Source organism: Girardinichthys multiradiatus, chromosome 10 (genome assembly GCF_021462225.1).
Source record: "Girardinichthys multiradiatus isolate DD_20200921_A chromosome 10, DD_fGirMul_XY1, whole genome shotgun sequence".
Taxonomy (NCBI): Eukaryota; Metazoa; Chordata; class Actinopteri; order Cyprinodontiformes; family Goodeidae; genus Girardinichthys; species Girardinichthys multiradiatus.
This window is the reverse complement of record NC_061803.1, coordinates 12,777,306-12,798,670: the sequence shown is the minus strand read 5'-3', so window position 1 is coordinate 12,798,670 and position 21,365 is coordinate 12,777,306. Positions and strand designations below refer to the sequence as shown.

General features: G+C 43.1%; 1 long non-coding RNA gene across 1 annotated transcript; it reads right to left on the bottom strand.

Moving 5' to 3' along the window:
• Positions 1–7,594: 7,594 nt before the first annotated feature.
• On the bottom strand, positions 7,595–17,264 carry LOC124875630. Its single transcript, XR_007040080.1, has 2 exons — positions 17,158–17,264; positions 7,595–7,837 (listed from the first exon to the last, which is right to left on the bottom strand). It is a non-coding gene; the product is annotated as an uncharacterized LOC124875630 (long non-coding RNA).
• Positions 17,265–21,365: the final 4,101 nt, after the last annotated feature.

Here is a 21,365-nt window from a genome sequence, read left to right as displayed (position 1 = left end):
TTTTCAGTTAAAACTGACTTGTACTCTTTTTTGGGGCTGTTCATAATTTCACCCACCTTGACAAAAAGCCCAGTTCTACTTGGAAAAACGTACTCTCTGAGCATTATGCCACCACTGTGGGTAAAATCAATAAAATGTGTTTCTGGGGTTTTTTCTATGATTTCACACAAATAAAATCTCAACAAATATAAAGCCAATGTAGTTGTGTCAGTCAGACCTTAAGACAGTGTGTCAACTGTGTATATATTGTACATCCTGTAGTGGCAGCATGAGTTATGTTTACCAAGTTACCATGAACAGAACTTCTGCATCCACGTTGTTTAGTCTGATGACACCAAAGGAAAGCTGTCTGGCCATAATGCAAAGCCAAATACAACATAGCACCTCAGACCAAATGTCAAGCACGATGGTGGTAATGATGATTTGGGTTTGTGCTGCAGCATTGTGATTGGTGAATATATCAGTCATTGAATTGGCCATAAACTTTTCTGTGTACCAAACAATCAAGGTGTTGCAAATATCCAATGAAGATCTATAACCTGACTGAAACGTGACTGAAATACTGAGGCTAAAGAGAGCTGTGCAGAAACAAGGTAAACATGGTAAAAACCAGGGGAGGTTTATTATGTTCTGATCCATAAAGCTCTACTATTCACAGAGGGTGTACTGTCTTTTAAAGTCATTGTAGTTTTGTGTTCATGTTTGAGGACCTGCTTTGTTTGCCTGTTAAAATCCTCTCATGTTCCTCTAATGTTTTGTGTTTCCGTTAAGGAGACATGGATCTGCATTGCAAGAGAAAACACAAAATCAGTTACATTTACATTTAGCACAGTTAAAGTTTGACTCTGCACAGTTAACATCAACATGTCTCTCTGATGCAGAGAGCTTTTAGGACATTTGCCCATAGCTGTGATTTCAACATAGCTTCATATTAGTCTCAACTGCCCGCTTGTGGTGTCCAGATAAAGATGGGAATCACTTGTAGCTCACTCACAGCCGGGGATGGGCAACACAAAACCATAATTACAGTCAGCAACCAAAACAACATTGTGGATTCAGACAGTTTACAAGGACATCAAATGTGCCAGACAGGTTTTTGTAATTTAACAGACAAGATATGCATGACATTTGGAGAAAACAGCTTGCAGAAAATAAATGATTTTTGATTTCGGAAACATATACATTCATGGAGAAACGTCAGAAGCACTGACCTTGTTTGCTGCCTCTACAGTGCCACATTTTATTTATAAAACATCTAGTGCCTGTGGGTTTCTTTATGATGTGCATCAGCATGAATCCTCAAGTTTCACTTTTTCCATTAAGTAAAGTTTTTTAAAGACCAGAAATGTGATGGTACTGTCTCTGAACATTCAAAGAGGTCAACTCACTTGTAAGACCGGCAGCATGGACCCAGATCTTCACTCAAGTGCGTTAGCAGCACAGTGTCACAGAAATACAAATGGGTATTAATTATCAACTCTACATTGTGAGATAGAGAAATAATTTTTTGGCTTCTTTATTTTTAATTCAACAAGTCAGGGACAAAGTTGTTGAGGAGTACAAGTCAGGGTGGGAGGCAACATGAAATACATAATCTACAAATAGAAAGCACATGGTACCACAACAAACCTTCCAAGAGAGGACTGCCCCAAAAACTTTACAAACGGGGCAAGAAGGGCATTAATTAGAGGCGGCACAGAGACTAAAGGTAACCCTGGAGGAGTTGCAGAGACTAGAGTATCTGTCCATAGGAACACAATAAGCTGTACCCTCCATAGAGCTGAAACTGGGGGTTGAACAGTCATGCAGGTTGAAGTTTACTGTTATTGTTTGTTTCACGATAAGAAAAATACATCTTCAAAGTTGTAAGCATGTTCTGTAAAGCTAATGGTGCAGACTCTCAAACAATTCATGTTAATTCCAGGTTGTGAGGCAATGAAACGTGAAAAATGCCAAGCGGGTGAAAACTTTTGCAAGGCACTGTATAAAAACAACATACACAATGCAACAAATATGCTTATTTCCAATATCAGAGTAACACTGAAACAGTGAAATCCAGTTTGTCGTTATAAAGTGCCAATTTTACACCATTTAATTTATAGCATTAAGGCATTGCTGCTGCTTTTTTTTACTTGATCACTGATCATTGTGCATGTAATTTAATGTCTCTGAATTGATGCATCTTTTTTTCTGATTTGTTGAACATGCATCAAAATGACATGTGAAATGTTAATGCGTTTCCTAATTATACACAATTCCATATCAAATTAAAAGCGGTGGCATTGCCCTCACAGCTGTTAACTCTTGCTGTTTAATGGAAACAAAAAGGAATGAAGTCCTCTCACTGGACAAAATATAATTGCAGTTGGCCTTCTGAAGCATGACCAAGATCCCTCTTGTCTTAACGGGCTCATAGTTCCTTAATTTGTTACACATCACTCAAACTGTCGTTTGCTTGGGGTAACCAGAGTGAATGAAATCAGACGGGAGGAACGTCTTTATTTTATCAGGCAGAACCAGCTCCCATGGTTGCAAGTGAGTCAGACACCCTGTCTCCTTTAAAGGGCCGGCTTAAAGCCTTTATATTTTTTACTTAGATATACTTTAGAAGCTATTAGTCCAGGCTTACTCTCTTTACTTTCAGTTTGGATTATTTCCAATCTTTGCTGCTAATAAATTAGCATTTTCTTCTTTTCTCCATATACAGGTACATCTAAAAAAATTGGAATATTTTGAAGAAGCTAAATATTTCAAGCCTTAATTTCTTGTAAATCTTTCTGATTATGGCTTATAAATCATGAAAACCCAAAATTCCGTGTCTCTGAAAATTAGTATCATGACAAAAAAGTGTCATGTTTTGAGGCAAGCTTCTGACCCACATGCTAGAAAATTCTCAGGAGACACAGAAACTTTAACTGGTTTATTGAAATACAAAGTAACGTAGATGCCTGGTTTAGGGGAGTCCCCTTCATCACGCGAGGGCGCATCATTGTGAGGAAAAGGGCGAGAGATGAGTGGAGCGAAAACCTGGGTGAATATTGAGAGGTGAGAATCACAAAGTTGATCTTATTGTTCTGTAGTAGATTGCTAAAGGGGGGAAGGTTTGATAGAGGTTGTCTGTGAGGTCATGGCATAAAAATATTTGAAAAGCGAATCTAAGAGGCATCACTGAGAGACAGGTCCATGGAAGAATCTGGGAGGTAACCTTGGGAATAGGTGGAAAGAGCGGGGTTAGCATAAAGCCATGTAACCCTAGGAGGTCAACAAGGAATATTATAGCGGGCTAGACGTACCACATTGGTTGACACTTAGGTGTCAAATGACCGGCAGCCAGCTGATGAGCTAATCAGTAGCAGGTGTGCAGGAGCAGTCAGCAGTCTAACCCATGATTGTGTGGCCTACTGACCCAGACTGAGAGACCATTTAGAGGCTCAGGAAACCTTTCCAGGTGTTTTGAAATAATTAGCTGATTAGGGTGTGACACCATGAGTTTCCAATATTTTCCTTTTTCACTGAAACACAGAATTTTGGGTTTTTTATATCTGTAAGCCATCATCACCAAAACTGCAGGAAATTAAGGCTTGAAATATTTCACTCCATGTGTGATGAATCTATATAATATGAGTTTTACTTTCTGAAATGATTGACAAGAATAAAACCAAGATTTAGCAGAATAAGGAAAAGAGTAGGGTGTCCCCTTTACAGGAATAAATTGATCCTTGGGGTATCTATTAGTAAGCTGCACCATTGGAAAAAGTTAGGCATGAAACAACCTAAAACGTAGAGGCAGAAAATGGCAAAGAGGTGAAATGATCACCAGCAATGTTTCCTTTATATCTACAGTTTTGGGGCCAAATACCACAAATACCCCAATTTTTCACAAACCTTTCAATGTAGTGTCATCTAAATTTTAAAACCTGAAAGAGGATGTCTTTTCTTTTCACCATGACTAGAAGTGCAGCCTCAAATGTCATTTGAGATAGTAAAAAACTTCCAGGAAAACTATGGAAAGGTATGGTTTTCAAGTTCTCAGCTTCTTAGAGGGGCGCCCCATGCAGTCTGTACATACACATTATTATTAAAATATAAATTAAATCATTCTTAAGTCATTATTATCAAATTAATGAAGACTAAATTATGAATATTATGCATTTCTGCCAACGACCTGTTCTACTGTGTCAGACAAAGGAACTTCAAACCTAATTAATGTTGCTGGTTTTCTCTGCACCTTCCAATGCTCTCCAGAAGAGTGAACGTTTAAACCCAAATAGTGTTCAAGAGGATTCTGTCTGTTCTCGCTAAATGTTAACAGCTTACACTGTTTAAGAGATATTATTTAACATTCAACTGAATCATCAATCCAGGCCTAGGTTTGTTCAGCTACAAATATTAGTGCTGAACATGTTTATGTGTAGTTTTGTGCTAAAATATTTTCTCCAAGGAACGTTTTTTCTATTAGCGTTTTAGACCATTCCAGTGAATATGTTGTTTATTGACACATGTAATGACAAAAAACTAAAATATCCTGTAGTAAACGAACATCCCGACCCGGCCTGAAAGAGCTTCAGCTTTCAGCCGGATGACGTGAGGAACCAACCTGGGACAACCTGTACCAGGAATTGGGCTCAATGAGTGAAAGGACAGGAAGGATCATTTCTTACAGAGTGGCATTGTTTTCCTCTTTGTATTAGTTGTGCTGTTTGTATAATGCTTGTGTAAGTCTAGACCCAGATTGTGATCCTCTTAATATCAGCCAGAACTCTGCATCATGGGACCAGTTATGCTGCAGGTCTCACAGCTTCCAGAGGGCCGCTTAGCTAAAAGAACTTTGGATTTGTAACCTGCTCACATAAAATCTAATTATACAACAACCATGCAGGAAGGAGGGGTTTACCGGTTAAAGAATTGATTACGAAGGAAGGAGGACAGAAATGAGGAGCTTAAATGAACCTGAAATGTATGTTTTTGTGTGTTCATCACTCATGATTGTTGTCATGACAGAAGCAGACTTTTGCATAAAGCATGGCAACAACACGCTGCAAAATCTGTTCTTTGAAATCCTCTTTTAACACAGAGTGAATAACTGATTTCCCACTGGGTTACATTTAATCCACTGTCTTTCAGGACATTTATCTATCCGGACCCAAAGTTATTCCGACACAATTTAAAGCAGCAGCAGGGAGTGCTCAGGGGATAGAAATTGTTGGCAAAACCGCTATTATTAATGTATTCCACAAATATGGCCTTTATGGAAGAGTTGCAGTGAGGGCTGTTGTTAAAAGGAAGCCAAAATAGGTTTTGTTTGCATTTGTCCAAAAGTCATGTAGGGAAAACAACAAATATGGAAGAAGCTCCTCTGGTCAGATAAGACCACAATGAAAGTTTTTAACCAACATGTAAAACGCTTTCTGTGAAGGAAAAGTAACACCGCGTATCACCCTGAGCACTCCATCTCCATGTTGGTACTGGGTGGTGGCAGTATTATGGTGTGGGGATGTCTTTCTTCAGGAGGGCCAAGAAACTTTGTGAGAGTTGATGGGAAGATGGATGGAACCAAATACAGGGCAGTCCTTTCACCGTTCAACAAAGAAACAATCATAAACATACATTAAAAGCCACAAAGGTATGTTTTAGATTATGGATGTAATTTTCCTAGTCCTCAAGAACCTTCATTCTATATGTTGTAGAGGTGCCCTGTGCTCCAACACAGCTGCATTAATGACTGAATTACCTCCCTAGTATGTCATACACTTATGCTGTTGAGTTATTTCACACTTTGGTGTTCATTGACAGTTTTGTTGCCATTGGTGAGAATCTACAATGTAAATAGTCATGAAAATAAAGAGACCATTAAGAAAGAAAGTGTATCTAAAACTTTTTATGTGAAAAGTATCTTTTCCTTCCCTCAGCGCATCGGAAATATATGCATGTAAGTATCTAACTACACTATTCATGTCATGTTAAGCTTGTGCATATTAATTGTATATTGATAATGTTAGATTATTAGCATTACATTATTTGTTTAAGTCCATTATCACACCACCAATGCTAATTATTAGCAATGATTTTCTATAGACATTATCATTGGTGCTAACCTTTTGCTCTTTAAACATAAGAGCTATGTTATGATCATTGTATAACAAAATACTGCAACGTGTGATGGTGTATAAATGCATGTTTAATCTAAAACATCTTAATTTTGCCCTTTGTGTGTTTTAGCAATTTGTTTTTTCCATATGGGAGTAATGAAAAACGGTTTACCCCACCCTGGGCTGCCACTCTAACATTGTGGAGGGGTTTGAGAGTCCCAATGATCACAGGAGCTATCTTTTCAGGGGCCTGTTTGCCTTGGGTGTAGGTCACCCAAGGCAAACAGGTCCTAGGTGAAGAATCAGACAAAGTGCAGCCCCCTTATGGTGATTGCCAAAAATGCACACAGTGTTCCCTTGCCCGGACGCGGGTCACCGGGGCCCCACTCTGGAGCCAGGCCTGGAGGTGGCGAGTGCCTGGTGGCTAGGCTTTCACCCATGGAGACCGGCCAGGCACAGCCCAAAGAGGAAACGTGGGTCCACCCTTGAGGTGGGCTCACCATCCGTGGGAGGGGCCAAAGGGGTCGGGTGCAATGTGTTATGGGTGGCAGCCGAAGGTGAAGACCTTGGCGGTCTGATCCTCGGCTGCAGGAGCTGGCTCTTGGGATGTGGAATGTCACCTCTCTGGTGGGGAAGGAGCCTGAGTTGGTGTGCTAGGTAGAGAGGTTCCGGCTAGAAATAGTCGGGCTCACCTCGATGCACGGCTCTGTCTCTGGAACCAGTCTCCTTGAGAGAGGTTGGACACTCTTCCACTCTGGAGTTGCCCCTGGTGAGAGGCAGTGAGCTGGGGTGGGCATACTTCTTGCCCCTCATCTCAGCGCCTGTAGGTTGGGGTTCACCCTGGTGAACGAGAGGGTAGCTTCCATCCACATATGGGTGGGGGGATGGGTTCTGACAGTTGTTTGTGCTTATGCACCAAACAGCAGTTCAGACTACCCACCCTTTTTAAAGTCCTTGGAGGGGGTGTTGGAGAGCACCCCTCCGGGGGACTCCCTTGTTCTGCTGGGGGACTTCATCGCTTATGTTGGTAATGACATTGAGACCTGGAGGGGTGTGGTTGGGAGGAACAGCCATCCCGTTCTGAACCCGAGTGGATGTTTTGGTATTTGACTTTTGCGCTCGTCATGATTTGTCTATAACTAACACCATGTTCAAGCATAAGGGTGTCCATATGTCCTCTTTGCATCATGACATCCAAGGCCGCAGTTCGATGATCGACTTTGTTGTTATGTCATTTGATCTGCAGCTGCATGTCTTGGACACTCGGGTGAAGAGGGGAGCAGAGCTTTCCACTGACCACTACCTGCTGGTGAGCTGGCTCCGGTGGTGGGGAAAGATGCCTATGGGGTAAGAACGCTGTCAAAAACAATGTGTATGTAAAGACGGAAATGTGTGCATATTAGTCAATAGTTGTGCATAAGTAAAATCCAAAAGAAGTATTCTATATTTTCTCTATAAGAATACAAAATAAAATGTTACAGCTTCAAGAAATTACAAACACAAAGTTCAAGTTTACAGTTGTGGTTTATTCTGTATGAATACAATATGCTATAACAGTTTGTGAATACAATTATTTTCTATGAGAATACGAATTTACATCAGCGACTTGGCGTCACGTGATCTCGGGCTGGTTAGTAGAGCACAGAGTTGGTCGATTCGCGTTGCGCATTTGCTGTCACACTCATCACCACCAGTAAACGTAGTGCCGGGATTGGATGATGGAAAACAGTTATGGGAGATAATTCAGTCTAAAATGAATATTAGGAACAGAGGGGAGATAGTGGGGGAAATAAAGAGTATTAAAAATAATCAGTGTTCTTATTTTTATGAAATACAAAACATAGAATATAGTGGGTAGAGTTATACAATGATGTACAGTAGATTTTGAAAGTCCTGGAAGCAGTCCTTCACAGAACTCTTTTGAAGGCTTTTATTGCTTTTCTAGTTTTGTAAATAGAAATCTATGGACGAATAAAAACATATAATACAAGTTTAAAAGGTCTATAGATTAGTGTTTACTAAGAAAGTTGTTTTAAGATGACAAAACTCCACTTTGGCATTGGCCTCGCCATAATTTGTTTCTTCATATGGGTCATTCAGAGATTTGTCTCCTGCAGGTAAGAGGTAAGGTTAGTGCTCATAAGCTCTCCACAGAGAAACACTTAAAAAATTTAACTATCTCTTTAATGTAACTATCTCTTTGCACCGGTCCATGAGGGACCGTTGCAAAGAGGATTGGGCGGCGGACGAAGGTGGAAACCTCAGCAGCCCGATCCCCGGATGCTTAGGCTGGCTCTAGGGACGTGGAATGTCACCTCGCTGGGGGGGAAATAGCCTGAGCTTGTGCGAGAGGTCGAGAGATATCGACAAAAAATAGTCGGGCTTGCCTCCACGCATAGCGTGGGCTCTGGAACCCATCTCCTCAAGAAGGGCTGGACTCTCTTCTACTCTGGAGTGGCCCACGGGGAGAGGCAGCAGGCTGGGGTGGGTTTGCTTGTTGCCCCCCAGCTCAGCCATCTCGTGTTGGGGTTTACCCCAGTGGATGAGAGGGTTGCATCCCTGCGCCTGGGTTGGGGATAGGTCTCTGACTGTCGTTTCGGCCTATGGGCTGAGCGGTAGTGCGGAGTACCCGGCCTTCTTGGCGCCAGGACACCCTAGGCAGGAGGTCAATGATCGACTTTGTTGTCGTATCATCAGACCTTCGGCCGCATGTTTTGGACACTCGGATGAAGAGAGGCGCGGAGCTGTCCACTGATCACCACCTGGTGGTGAGTTGGATCCGCAGGAGGAGGAGGAAGCTTGACTGGCTTGGCAGGCCCACGTGTATAGCGAGGGTCTGCTGGGAACATCTGGCGGAGCCCTTGGCCATGGATGTATTCAACTCCCACCTCCGGGAGAGCTTTGGCCAGATTCCGAGGGATGTTGGAGACATAGAGTCCGAGTGGACCATGTTCTCCGCATCTATTGTTGATGCTGCTGCTGCGGTCCCTGTTGCGGCGGCAATCCCAGAACCCAGTGGTGGACACCGGCAGTAAGGGACGCTGTCAAGCTGAAGAGTCCTATCGGCTGTGGTTGCTTGTGGGACTCTTGAAGCGGCTGACGGGTACCGTGAGGCCAAGCGTGCCATGGCCCGGGCTGTGGCAGAGGCAGAGGCAAAAACTCGGGCCTGGGAGAAGTTCGGTGAGGCCATGGAGAAGGACTACCGGTTGGCCTCAAAGTGATTCTGGCAAACCGTCCGGTGGCTCAAGAGGGGGAAGCAGTGCTTCGCCAACGCTGTTTACAGTGGGGGTGGGAAGCTGCTGACCTCGACTGGAGACATTGTCGGGTGGTGGAAGGAGTACTTCAAGGATCTCCTCAATCCTGCCATCACACATTCCCTGGTGGAAACAGAGGCTGGGGACTCGGGGTTGGACTCTTTCATCACCCAAGCTGAAGTCACCGAGGTGGTTAAAAAGCTCCACGGTGCCAGGGCTTCGGGGGTGGATGAGATCCGCCCTGAGCACCTCAAATCTCTGGATGGGACTGTCATGGTTGACATGCCTCTTTAACATTGCGTGGCGGTCGGGGACAGTGCCACTGGACTGGCCGACGGGGGTGGTGGTCCCCCTTCATAAGAAGGGTGACAACTACAGGGGGATCAAACTCCTCAGGCTCCCTGGTAAGGCCTATGCCAGGGTATTGGCGAGGAGAGTCCGGTTGATAGTCGAACCTCAGCTTCAGGAGGAGCAATGTGGCCCTTTATTAGGGGCCCTCCGGTCCCTGTACAAGCGGAGCAGGAGTTCTGTCTGCATTGCCGGCACTAAGTCGGACCTGTTCCCAGTGCATGTTGGACTCCGGCAGGGCTGCCCTTTGTCACCGGTCCTGTTCATAACTTTTATGGATAGGATTTCTAGATGCAGCCAAGGACTGCGGCTGGGATGAGGATCAGCTCCTCCAAGTCAGAGGCCATGGTACTCGACCGGAAAATGGTGGGTTGTCCTCTTCAGGTTGGAGGGGAGTTCCTGCCTCAATTGGAGGAGTTCAAGTATCTCGGGGTCTTGTTCACGAGTGAGGCAAGAATGGAGCGAGAGATCGACAGACGGATCGGTGGGGCTGCTGCAGGAAAGGAGGCACTGTGCCGGTCTTTTATAATGAAGAGAGAGATGAGCCGAAAAGCAAAGCTCTCAATTTACCGGTCGGTCTACATTCCTACCCTCACCTATGGCCATGAACTTTGGGTCATGACCGAAAGAATGAGATCCCGGATACAAGCGGCTGAAATGAGCTTCCTCCGTAGGGTGGCTGGGCACTCCCTTAGAGATAGGGTGAGGAGCTTGGCCATCCGGGAGGGGCTCGGAGTAGAGCCGCTACTCCTCCACATCGAGAGGAGCCAGTTGAGGTGGCTCGGGCATCTATACCGGATGCCTCCTGGACGCCTTCCTCGGGAGGTGTTCCAGGCACGTCCCACCGGGAGGAGGCCCAGGACACGCTGGAGGGACGATGTCTCTCGGCTGGCCTGGGAACGCCTTGGGCTCCCCCTGGAGGAGCTAGAGGAGGTGTCTGGTGAGAGGGACGTCTGGGTGTCTCTGCTGCTCTGCTGAGTCTGCTGCCCCCGCGACCCAGTCCCGGATAAGCGAAAGACGACAAGTATGAGCGAGTACATGTACAAGTACGAGTATTTCTTTAAAGGCTTTCCACAGCTCAGGAGGAAAGGAAACACCCTTTAGACCTTTGCTCTGGTGTGACCAGCTGTTCTTGTCTTTTTATGCGAGACTGTTGATTTTGGTCCTTTTTTTCTTGCCTTACAGTTTCTGAGTCACATGCAGTATGCTTTCTATGATTTGGTGTATGTACAACTGTTGACTAAATTCATCAATTGAGCTGTGTGTAATGTCAAACAAACGTTGCACATGCTAGACAGGTGGAGGTCAACCTGAGACCTGGTTTTCTGCCAAAATATCAGCAACAGAACCGTTGCTTTTTATTCTTCATAGATTTATAGGCAGCAGCAATTGCTTCTGTTAGGTTATTGCTGATATCTTTCCACACTGGCATTGTAGTAACACACACCTGTATCCTCGACATCAGCAAACAGCCCAAACCCCTGATTTTATAGAGGTGGTCCAACTTGCTGGTAGTCAGTTAATCACGTGCATTAATATTAAACTTAAAACACGGAGATTTCTGAAACATGTGGAAATCAGATTGAGAGTGTTTGTCAACATGGATTTTCAAATCTTGTCACAGAATCTCATTGGGAGATTTACTGTTTATAAAATCAATGAGTTTGGTGTGATGCCAACTTAAACACAGTACGTGAGTCGTGTGTTATGTGGTGGGATTTGTGCTTGTTTTTCTTTCAAGTGTTTATGTCTCCGTGTGTATTTGAATGGGTGTGTTGTTCTGTAAGGCGTCATGCGGTCATTGGTTTCAGTTGACCTCAAAGTAAAAATGCACACACGCTTTTCTGACTGAACTTCCTCTAATTTGACACACACGTATGAACACTGGGAAATCAATGAGGCTGATGCTGAGTGGATAATTGATGGGGTGCTGCTCAGCGACAAAGTGTCATGGTTTGTGTTTGGGAGGTAGGACCCAAATGCAGAATAAGGTTGAAATGATGAAAAAAGATTTAATGAAAAATAAACTTACAAAGCTTACAAAAGACTAGGTCAGGAACTCAGGCAGATGAAACAACATAAACTGGATGAAAGCAGGTGCATGAAAATCCAGGCAACAGACATGAAGGAACTCAGGAATGGACCAGGGCAAAGACAAAGGATAGATAACCGGAGGAACCAGTGGGGAACAAAGCCAACCAGAGAGCTAATAAACTGAGGAAGGTGGAGTGAGAACAAAGGACTGGGAGAGGGGCTTAATCAGGGGAAGTATGACACAAGTATGAACCAGAGCTGTAGGGAGACAGAGGGAGTGACTCCTTGAACCTGATTTGCAGGGGAAATAACCGGGACATGAGGAACTGAACTGAAGATAAACAAAGAGACTAGACTAGATAACAAAACCAAGGGAAAACAGATCCAAAGGGAAATGTAACTAAACACATGAAACACCAGAATCCAGAAAGGAGCAAAAACTAAACAGAAGAGATCTAATAAATCTGAATGAACAGAAAACACATGGCTGAGAAGAGTAAAGAAACTAAAAAACAGACACAGAGTCCCTCTTCCACTTGTTTCCTATGTCCCCTTCATGGCTTGTGGCAAATTGTGAATAGGAGTTCTTATTACTTTCTTCTTGCCACTATTCAATCAAGGCCAGAATTGTAGAGTGCGCAACAACAGATTCTCCCACCTGAGCTATGGATCTATGCCGCTCATCCAGAGTTACCATGGGTCTCTTTGCTGTTTCTCTGATTAACGCCCTCCTTGCCCCGCCTTGTTTGTAAGGGGTGTGCAGTGGTGTGAAACTCTTGCCATTGTTGGGTGATGAATCATGGAGAACATTCTCCCTGACCTTTTTGCTGTATTCCTTGGTCTTTATGTTGCAGTTTGCACATTAATGTTCTTTAACAAACCTCTGAGGGCTTCCCAGAACAGTTGGGTTTACTGAGATTATATTAGACACAGGTGGACTCTGTTTTGTAATTAGGTGAATCTGGGCATTTGGTTGCACTGGATTTCATATCATAGAGGGAAAATTTTAAACCATCTTTTCTTTTCCCTCCGCTTTACAATTAGGTGTGACTTTGTGTTTGTCGGTCACATAAAATCTATTAAAAAATTATTGAACATTATGGTTGTAATGTGACAAAAATGTTTTTGTTATTTTATGTTTCTTCAGCATCCATTTTTCTGTCTGCTTTTGTCTTTAAAGATCAATCTAACTAATCTAATTAAAAGTAATTGGTTGTTTTATAAAATCTCAAACCTCTAAGAGGTTAAGATTGTATTAGTAATCCTGCAAAAAGTTTCACCTTTTCCAGAAAAATAAGATTTTTATGTTATTGTTGAAGTATTTCTCAATTTGTTTTTTGACACCTGGTTGCAGCTTAACAGTTTTCTGGTTTTTTCTGTTTATTTCCCAATACATACAATTAAATACAATAGTTTATTCACAGTACAACTATAAAACCTTGTTGATCAAAATGCTTTTATTAAAATAAAAAGATTAAAAAAACATTAGAATGGACAGGGTTTGCAAATTTCATGGGGGGTGTTTGTGACTTTTAACTCAACAATCACTCAGCTGATTGTTTCTCTGTAAAAAGTACTTATTTCTTTTCATTTTTTACGGTGCTGCTTTTGTAAAGCTCAAAATAGCTTGAAATGTATTTGATGTTATAAGGGCTCCCTGCTGTATCACGTTGCTTGTTTGGCTTCATAATTTGAAATTCAAAAAAGGCCACCTTTGAGGTACATTCAGTTTATGATCCCAAAAGCTGTTAAAATTGATTGTACTTTCTCATTTCAGGTGTCGGATGCAGTGAATTATCAATGTTTATGCAAAAGAGAAATTTTCCCTACTCATCACTCTAGCTGCACCTTTCTGATTCTTTTATCTGCACTGAGAACATAATCACAAAACTGAGCAACAATGATTTTGAACTAGCAAACTCTACCATTCAGCTGCAGTAATTAGTAATATTGTGTCTTGTTTTAAGAGTCATTCTCATGGATTGAGACACTGTGATCTTTGGCCTGTGCTCTGTGTCCCCGACCAGCATCTGCAGCCCTTTAACCTACTTTTCTAAACAAGCTGTTTCAGACACAATCCAGTTCTAGTCAGGCGATCCTTCTGATACTGTCAATTTATTTATGTTTCTTTCTTTTTTGTTGAGCGCTGCATTTACTTTCAACCTGAAACTTGGGGTTTTATTTCACATGCAGAGGGGAGTTTGGATATTCTGCTGCTTAGTCAACCCTACTGTGGTGTTCTGGCAGTGGGTCAATCAGTCCTTCAGTGCTCTGGTCAACTACACCAACCGCAACGCTGACCAATTTCTCCAAAGTGAGATCCAGTTTAATCCTGTGTATATTTGCTACTGCAAGAGGAAAAACATAATAAAATACGAATTTGGTTTCCAAAGGCTATGTCTAGTGTTTAATTTTCAATTAAATGCAGGTTTCTTACAATGCCTTGAAATTTGATTTAAGTTATTTCCAGTTTCGGATAAAAATACAAAATATTTGGTTTTCCAAACGTTATTTCCTGTCCGTCGGTCCGTCCCTCCATCCAAGCAGTTATCAATCCATCTTTCCTTACAGTCTGTGTTCTTTCAGGTTTCATAATTAAATCCTGAATTCAAAAAGTATCTGAGAAGACTGTAAATTTCAGTCTGAAATGGCACAAAAATTTTCTCTTAACAAATGTACAGGACTCCTACAGGTAGATAAACAAAATGATGTAAGGTTCAATTTGAGCCAAATGAGGAAAAATGTATCCAAGCAGTTAAGATGCATTCATCAACACACATTTTCTGGAAGTAGTTCTGTCTGTTTTAGATGACTGACTCTGAAGTTACACTTCTGTTTACCAACTATTGTTTTTCCTGCATGAAAATCACAGGAAAAAAGGATCTTGTTGGGATTCCAACACAGACACTTAGACATCAAAGCTTAACCTCGAACTCATAATTGTTGTACTTGTCTTCTTCCGCTTATCCAGATCCAGGTCACGGGGTCAGCAGAATAAGCAAAGACGCCCCGACTTCCCTCTCCCCAGACACCTCCTCCAGCTCCTCCGGGGGGAGCCCAAGGCGCTCCCAGGCCAACCAAGAGACATAGTCCCTTCGGCGTGTCCTGGGCCGTCCCCTGGCCTCCCGGTGGGACATGTCTGGAACACCTCCCAGGGGAGGCGTTCAGGAGGCATCCGGTATAGATGCCCTCAACTGGCTCCTCTCGATGTGGAGGACCAGAGGCTCTACTCCGAGCCCCTCCCGGATGGCCGAGCTCCTCACCCTATCTCTAAGGGAGTGCCCGGCCACCCTATGGAGGAAGCTCATTTCAGACCAACCGGTAAATCGTTTCGCTCATCTCTCTCTTCACCACAATGGACCAGCACAGCGTCCCCATAACTGTGCCGTCTGTCAATCTCCTGCTCCATTCTCCCCTCACTCGTGAACAAGACCCCAAGATACTTGAACTCCGCTTGAGGCAGGAACTCACCACCAACCTGAAGTGGGCAAGCCATAATTTTCCGGTCGAGAACCGTGGCCTCAGACTGGAGCTGATCCCAGCCGCTTCACACTTGGCTGCGAACCGCCCCAGTACATGCTGTAGGTCTTGGCTAGAGGGGGCCAGCAGGACCACGTCATCTGCAAAAAGAAGAGACGAAAACCACTGGTCTCCAAACCAGAACCCCTCCGGCCCTTGGCTGCCAAACCAAACTCCTGTTCCGCTTGTACAGAGACCGCTTCAATACTTACATAGGCCTTCCCAGGGAGGCTGAGGAATGTGAACCCCCTGTTGTTGGAACACACCCTCCGGTCCCCCTTCAGAAGGGGGACCGCCACCCCGGTCTGCCAGTCCAGAGGCACTGCCCCTGACCGCCACGTTATGTTAAAGAGGTGTGTCAGCCAAGACAGCCCCACAACATCCAAAGATTTGAGGCATTCAGGGTGGATCTCAACCACCACCGAAGCCTTGCCACCACGGAGCTTTTTGACAATCTCAGTGACTTCAGCCTGGGTGATGAACGAGTCCATCCCAGAGTCCCAAGTCTCTTCTTCTACTAGGGTATTGCCGCTGCGACAGGCACTGCAGACCTTACAGCCACAGCTACGGGGTCGACAATAGAGGTGGAAAGCATGGTCCACTCAGACTCTATGTCTCCAACCTCCCCCGGAATCTGGTCAAAGCTCTCCTTGAGATGGGAGTTGAATTTATCCCTGGCCGAGGGCTCTGCCAGACATTCCCAGCAGACCCTCGCTATACACGTGGGCCTGCCAAGTCTGTCTAGCTTCCTCCTTCTCCTGCGGATCCAACTCACCACCAGGTGGTGATTGGTGGACAGCCCCTCTCACCCGAGTGTCCAAGACATGTGGCCAAAAGTCCGAAGAAACAACAACAATGTCGATTATCGACCTCCTGCCTAGGGTGTCCTGGTGCCAAGAGCACTGATGAACCCCCCTATGCTTGAACATGGTGTTTGTTATGGACAGTCCGTGTCTGGCACAGAAGTCCAATAACGAAACACCACTCGGGTTCAGATCGGGGAGGCCATTCCTCCCAGTCACACCCGTCCAGTTGTCACTGTCATTTTCCACGTGGGCGTTGAAGTCCCCCAGCAGAATGACGGAGTCCCTGAGAAGGGGCACTGTCCAGCAGTTTCAACAAGGACGCCAAGAAGGCCTGGTACTCCGCACTGCTCCACCATAGGCCGAAACAACAGTCAGAGTCCTCTCCCCTACCTGAAGGAGCAGGCATGCGACCTGCTTATCCACCGAGGTTAATCCCAGCATGAGACGGCTGAGCTGGGGGTGACAAGCAAACTAATCCCAGCCCGTCACCTCTCCCCGCAGGCCATTCCAAAGTAGAAGAGGGTCCAACCTGTCTCAAGGAGCTGGGTTCCAGAGCCCATGCTGTGCTTGGAGGTGAGCCTGACTATTTCTAGCCAGTATCTATTGACCTCCCACACAAGCTCTGACTGTGGGAGGAAGCAGAAGTTCCCTGAGAGAACCTACATGTACATGGGAAGAGCATGCAAACTCCATGCAGAAAGACTTGAGTAGCAATATGTGTCTATGTGACCAAATTTGTTATGTAGTTCAATAAACATCCAGTCAGAAAGACTAATGGCTCTTCACTAACTCGGATCCTTGAATTCACTGAGAAGATGTGCCGTTGAGGCAGTTTTAACAGCTTTTGTCGTCTTCCTCAGGCAGATCGGAGTGGCTTATGTTACAGCAACCAGCACAGCTTTAGCGACAGCAGTGAGTCTCAACCTTTACACAAAGGTACAAACACACCCAGATGAGCTCATGCATTACAAACTGGTCACTCTGCATATCACATGCCATGTCAGCAGTTAGAGCGGTTCAGTTTTAAGATTGGAGCAGCCAAGCGTTAAACATTTATTTTAGGTGTTGTTAAAAGTCATTTTAGGAGTTATTTGGTCATCTACTTACATGTGATATGAATCACCTGGGAGTTTATTGGTGTTTATGATGATTTCTTTTGCAGAAAGCTCCTCCTCTCGTGGCTCGCTGGGTCCCATTTGCAGCCGTGGCAGCAGCCAACTGTGTGAACATTTACATGATGAGGCAACAGTGAGTCCTCTGCCGTGTAACTTCCTTAAATTTACCTGAAGATCGGACAGATTCAGTTTGTATCGAGGCAGCAAGATTAGTCACTTTTTCAAAGCTGTTGGTTTGACCTAAGATTATTGATCCTATGGCCTTAATAATAGGATGGTGGGCCAACGTGGCTAAATGGAAAGTATTCATACCCCTAAAACTTTGTGACATTGGGTCACCTCACAATGACAAACTGTAATGTATTTGCATAAGAAGTTGCCTAAAGAAAGCCACGTTTGAAAGAAAGCCATAAGATATTCTGTTTGCTGTTTGCTATAAGACACAGAGGAGAAGTGGCAAACGTGAAAGAAGGTGCTCTGGTCAGATGGAACAAAGTTTTTGGACAACATCCAAAATCCTATGTACGGCAAAAAGCCAACACTTCATCCTGAGAACTACCCACAGTGAAACATGGTGGTGGCTGCATTATGCTGTGTGGGTGCCTTTCTTTAGCAAGAACAGGGAAGCTGGTCAGAGTGCATGGAAAATAGTCTGTTAGCGGCTGCAGAAAATTCGCCTTCCAGCAGGACGGTGACCTTCAACATACAGCCAGAGCTACAACGTAATGGTTTAGATCAAGGCAAAAATACACACAAAGCACAAATACAGGTCCTTCTCAAAATATTAGCATATTGTGATAAAGTTCATTATTTTCCTTAATGTAATGATGATAGTAGTTCTTGTTTAGATCCAGTGAATATGAAGAGTTTTGGAAACAAACAGGCTTGATGGCAGTCTCTGGCTTGGGTCCCACATGCTTGGCATACAGTGAATGCAGTAAAATGTCATGCACTGCCATCTATTCAGAAAGCGTAAAGCTTACCAAACATCAATTCAAACTACCAGCAGCCCTCTGCTCCTAGCTACCCCATTCAGGAATCTGTCACATTTTACAAAGCTCAGCCAAGGGTATCTGGATCAGAGGGCACAGGACTGCATTCATTCAAAGCAGATCATAGTTAATATTACTACAACGCTTATTCTATATACAGGTCCTTCTCAAAATATTAGCATATTGTGATAAAGTTCATTATTTTCCATAATGTCATGATGAAAATTTAACATTCATATATTTTAGATTCATTGCACACTAACTGAAATATTTCAGGTCTTTTATTGTCTTAATACGGATGATTTTGGCATACAGCTCATGAAAACCCAAAATTCCTATCTCACAAAATTAGCATATCATTAAAAGGGACCAATTAACTTAACAGTCAAGGTTTGGTTTGTGGGAGGAAGCCAGAGTACCCGGAGAGAACCCACGCATGCACAAGAACATGTATACTCCATATAGAAAGACCCAGACTGGGATTCAAACCCAGGACCTTTTTGTTCCAAGGCAACAGCTCTACCAACTGTACCATCATGATGCCCCATGTTCATTTATTTATATATAAAATTAAACTTGTCATGGAGCCTGAAGGAATTGCTGGTCTTTCTTGTGTTCTACATCTGACAACAAGCTGCTGTATTCTTTAAGTGTCTGGACCAAGGAATAGAAAAACACCCAGGCCCGGCTACAATCTTCCAAAACCTTGTGAGAGAATGTGGAATATTGACAATACTAAAATCAAAGTATCAAAATGAACGTTTAGCACAAAATCCACCCTGGTCATCACTGAATAAACACGACACTGACTGTTAAATACAGTGGTGGCAGCATCATGATCTGGGCTTACTTTTCTTTAGATGAAACTGCTGTTTTCTGTCAAGGTGGATGTAATTTTACTTAGTTCTGCTCATAAACCTCCAGGTGTCAGCTAAAAAAACTGAAGATTAGGAGAGATTTCATTCTTTCAGCATACATCCCAACAAAGAAAGAAAAGGAAAATGCAAGTTTTGGTAAGACCTACTAAGAAACCAATAGATTTTGAGGAATTTTGAGAGGTACATTGAGCAAAAAATTGCTTCCAAAGATAACTGATTACTGAAACTAAATTAAAAGGAGATTCAGCAAAGCATTAGTTTGGGGGTGCACACCAGGTTATTGCAGGTTTTTATTTATTTATTTGTGTGTGATGTTTTTTCAGCTGAGTTGAGGGTTTATGTACGTCACATTAAAGGTGTAAATGCATGGTTTTACATAAAGGATGAATTTTACACAATTTTTCAGAAACTTGAGCAGCATTGTTGTATCTAGCAGAGGTTTGTAAAATAAAAAAATAAAGTTGCTGGCAATTTTTGGGAAAGAAAAATGCTCAGGATTGCCAGGGCTTATGAAGTAAACTAAACAAAACAAACAGGGACAACTAAACAATTTGGGTTCTTTACTTTGTAGGGAATTTATGGTTATTTGATTATGAATATTTATTAAAAATGATAATAAAAAATTATATTTCATAATTAACAAGTTCTAACCAAAAATCATTCCTTACAAATAGATATTAGAGATACACACAGGGTTTGTGGTTATTGGGATAACAGCATTTACTAATTACCATTAATTAATTGTCATAATAACTGATGATCATTAACCAAAACCTCGCTAAATTTCATTGTGCCATCAGCCATTTCACCAAATGGGGTGAAACGAGCACTAAGCTCATTCGACAGAAAATCACTCTTACACAAATAAACACAAACACTGTTTATCTATGTGAAAATTTATTAAACAAACTTACAACTATTCAAGTCTAACAATCTTCCCACCTAAGACATGCACTACTCTACAAAGGGGTAAATTAATCAGTTTATGAAGAATGCACACTGGGTATAAATGAAGGTCAAACCAGCAGTTTATGGATTGAAGTGAGAATAAATCAAAGCTTTGGACTGACTGGGAGTATAGAATCACAAGGAACAGCGAAGGGTTCATCCACCCAGAGGGTGCATTCGAGAGCGGGTTAGCTCTTCAGATGCTAACAGCTAAGAGCGAGCTGCCACCTACACAAGTAGTCATAAAACTCAAGGCGGGAAGCCAGTAGAAAAACACAAAGGCCATAAACGGTGAGACAATAGAATGATCAGAGATCAGCCCCAGCCTGCTTCAAATAAAAACCTCAATATCCAACTTTAAACGTCAACTGCTTTAGGATCAGCTGGTCAAAGGCGCAGCGACACAAAACTTTGCACAGGCGTGCTCCAGTTCAAACATTAATTTAACATTTAAACACAGCTCAGCATCAGCACTTCAAAAAAATGTTGCATGCAACAAAAAACTTAAAACACATTGAATTCAACTAGTGGCAATTCTAGATCACCTTAAACTACTTTAACCTGGCCAGGGCTGTTATCAAAGTAAAAAAGAAAATAACAAAATTACTTGGGGCTGGATTTGCCAGGAGTCCATGAACAAACTCTAAACGGTCAACTTTTCTTCCTTCGGCAAAAGTGGCAAAATATGAAGAACCTTTCACAGTCAACTGGAGCAAAAACAATGAGAAAACATTAATCTCCTTGGAAAACCAAAACCATAGGAGGCAATGCGCCTCCCTTGTGTGGCAATGGTCTTGGTCCCACTGGAAATAGCGGAGACGGAACATCTCACAAAGGCTTATATAGCTCACTTCCAGTGCATGCTGGAAGGCGCAGTAACAGTTCATTTACCTGACAACAAAATGACCGTGACCCAACAGGCGTCAGCAGACAGCATAAAAATTAGAAGAGGGGGAAACATCTAATCTGACCTCTTTTCAGCAGCTGCTGTGAAAACAATGAATTTGCATCTTTCATTAAGTATAAGTTAGCGCTTGTGGACAAAACTGCACCCAACTGTAATAACACTGTCACAAACTGTATGGAGACCATCTGGAGTAACCCCAACTTCATTCCAAGCTTGCGCATGAGATCTCTACCCATGAAATTTACTTCTGACAACAGAAAACAATATCTGAAGGAGAGCCTATTAGGTGTTACGCATGCGAAGGACTTTTAAAATGCTCCTTTGGGGTCTGTCCTCAAGGCTGACATAGAAACACATGGTCGAGTTTTGCAAATGTTGAGAATTCCTGTGCCTTTTAATAACTTTTAATAAAATAACTAAAAATGTTAACCCTGAATCTACCATGACGAGAGAGGGAGCTTGCTTCTCTAAAACA